Source organism: Poromitra crassiceps (assembly GCF_964638095.1).
Source record: "Poromitra crassiceps genome assembly, chromosome: 1".
NCBI lineage: Eukaryota > Metazoa > Chordata > Actinopteri > Beryciformes > Melamphaidae > Poromitra > Poromitra crassiceps.
In genome coordinates this window covers 126,449,911-126,453,300 of record NC_139623.1, presented here as the reverse complement: position 1 = coordinate 126,453,300, position 3,390 = coordinate 126,449,911, and positions in this window count along the sequence as shown.

Here is a 3,390-nt window from a genome sequence, read left to right as displayed (position 1 = left end):
GATTTGGCTGTCTTGTGTTTATACCACCCACAAGATGCATTAAAAAACAGTTTGTGCTTCCCAGCTCTAATCTTATTTCATACGCTCTCTCTTCAAAAGTGTTTGATTTTCATCATAATCTGGTTTTCCATAATAATAATAATAATAATAAGTTCAGTGTTTATGCCTGTGTTTCTGTCTGTTGTAGTGTAAAACGACTAAAGGGAGAGCAGGTGCTTACATGAAAGTGAGTGAGAAAAGGAGAAGATACTGAATAATGACATCACAACAGTATAATCCTAATGTTAATTTAAAATTAAATATTCCTCTAAATATGGATGAAAGTCCAAAAAATATAACATTTTGGTAACCCTTTATTTTACAGGTACCCTAGTTACATATGAACTATTTGTAATTACACATGAACACCAAATGTAATTACACAGTAATTACCAATAGTTATAAATGATGTTCATATGTAGTTACATTGTAACAGACCTGTAAAATGGAGTGAGTCTGTTCAACTGTAGTTCATATGTAGTTACATTGTAACGGACCTGTAAAATGGAGTGAGTCTGTTCAACTGTAGTTCATATGTAGTTACATGGTAACAAACCTGTAAAGTGGAGTGAGTATATTCAACTGTAGTTCATATCTAGTTACATTGTAACGGACCTGTAAAGTGGAGTGAGTCTATTCAACTGTAGTTCATATGTAGTTACATGGTAACAGACCTGTAAAGTGGAGTGAGTCTATGAGGCCATTTACACCTGGCATTAACATGCGTTTTCTGCCATCAGATTGCAATCAGATTGTATTTTATCACTTCAGCCTGATTCCATTTACACCTGGCACTAACATGCGTTTTAGGTGAACAGATTGCAATCCGATTGCTCTCCAGCTCGAACGTCATCCCACGCGCCCCCTTTCGTTTTGGCGGGCTTATTACAACAACACGGAGCAGAAAGAAGCAGACCTCACAAACTAATCTCCTATTCAACAACAACAGCGACAACAATTAAAAGAATATGTTAGCCATCCGTGGAACTGCCCTATTGCATGGGCTTTTGTTGGTTTTTCGTGGAAGAAGCCGTCTTCAACAGCTGAAATACCAAGGACGAAGGCAGAGGATAAATATGTTTTATGCGGCTGCTTTTATTACAGCTGTTATCAGTGCCACCACTGTCCAGAGGACTATCTGGGTGCGGGAACGCAGTCAAGACTGGTGGGAGAGGATAGTGTTGGAATGGGGACCTTCGAGGATGAAGACTGGGTGTCAAATCTGCGTATGCGCCGTCAATCATTTGATTTTATTTGCGATAAACTGCGACCCAACCTATCCAGAAGAGACACGCAGTTGCGCTCGGCAGTACAGCTGGAGAAACGCGTCGCGGTGACAATTTGGTTTAACGTTACAGCTAACGATAGCCTGGTTTAATGGGGAAACTAGCGTAAATATGTATTAACCTTAACGTTATGGGTATAGCAAGTTGAGGGAGGATCACAACATACCATCTTTATCGCGACAATGTAAATTTCATTCCCGTTGTCCTGTCGCTGGCACTGTTGGTGGAGTCCATGCTAGCGTTATTATCTTCAGAGTCGATGACGTCCCCTTCACCTGGACAAAACGATGGCCGATCACCCAGCATTGCATCTATTTCTTTATAAAAAGGACACGTTGCCCTGCCCCCCTGCCACTTTTCTTGTTCTTGGCCTGTCTGTAAGCCAGTTTCAGGTGTTTAATTTTCGCTGACATAGTAGCCAGGTCCTGTTGTGGCCATTCTCTGCCAGTTTCTTAGCCACTACTTCATAAATGGGTCGGTTGCGATATGCACTGCCAAGTTTAGCTTGTATACTTTCCTCAGACCAAATTGAAAGCAGACACTTGGTCTCCTCGTGACTCCATCCACGAGTGTCTTCATCCATTGCATTAGTCCTTGCTGTTAACGTTAGCGTGTAACGCTAGCTCTGGCTGTGTTATTTCTTTGTGCACTAGATAAACTTTCGCGGCGCGCGCGAGGACGTATTTCCGTAATTTGCAATGTAGTTTTAGCAATCCAGTAGGTCGCGGTAAGGCAACATTTAAGGATGCCAACCGCCATAAAACTGCAATGAAGATTATGTATTTCCATAATGGTATTGCTGAATGCGTTTTGAGAGGACGCATTGCATTTACACTTGTGTTAAATGTTGTCATAATGCGTCCCTGACCACCTCCGGAGGTGGTTTGGCCGATCAGATTGCAATCCTTCTTCAATGCGTTTTGGGGGTGTTTACACCTGTACTTTCAAGTGATAAAATACAATCGGATTGCAATCTGATGGCAGAAAACGCATGTTAATGCCAGGTGTAAATGGCCTCTATTTAACTGTAGTTCATATGTAGTTACATGGCACCGGACCTGTAAAGAAGCTCTGGCCTGGGACAGAGATTGCTAAAAGCCAGTGGGGGATTTGAACCACTGAACTTCAGATTGCAAAGCAGGCGGCTTTAACCACTCAGCCACGAGGGCTTTCTAACTTTCTTAGTGGAGTTTGGGAGGATAACTGTATGCCAGTCAGATGTAGTTGTCACTTCCTAGCTTTGTTATTATAAGCATAGACTTGGGGGAAAATACCTGCAATACTTTGTTAGTTGTAGCTTGAAAGACAGGCAATATTGATTAATGTGAATGCATTTCTGCAGTGTGACCCCCCCCCCCCCCCCCATGAGCTGTAAATGGCTCATGGGACTATTTACACCACAATTCAGAAAATTATTAGAATGTATTTTTTTATTTAAAATCTTTAAATATAACTAAATGTTTCTAGAGCACAGTGCATACAATTTATTTATCAAATAGGGGGGAGTTCCCCCCTTATGCAGATTAGGGGATTTATAGACCTGGGGGGGGGGGGGGGTATAGACTTTGGGGAGAGATGATCCGGGAGTCTGCTGACCAAAGGGGTCTTTGAGGGGCTTCGACTGGGTCCCCAACAAATTGAGAAATTGGGAAATTGATGGGGAAATGACTCATTTACAATAAGCTAACAATTAGAACATAGAAGAAACGCTATTTTGATTATAGTTTCACTGTTACCTCTATATCTACAATACTTTTACTCAAATTTTTGTATTGGAATTCTGGACAAAATCATACCTACAACTAAATAAAGTATCAATATTTTTCCCCAAGTCTCTGTGTATAATAACAAAGCTAAGTAGTGCTATAATAATAATAATAATAATGATTGGATTTATATAGCGCCTTTCCAAGGCTCAAAGCGCTTACACAGAATCATTATTCGTTCACACCATTCGTACCGGTGGTTCAGAAGCGTGGCAGCCACACATTGGCGCTCAACGGTCCCTCCGAACCACCATCATTCATGTCTACATTCATACCAATCATACCAATCATACCATTCA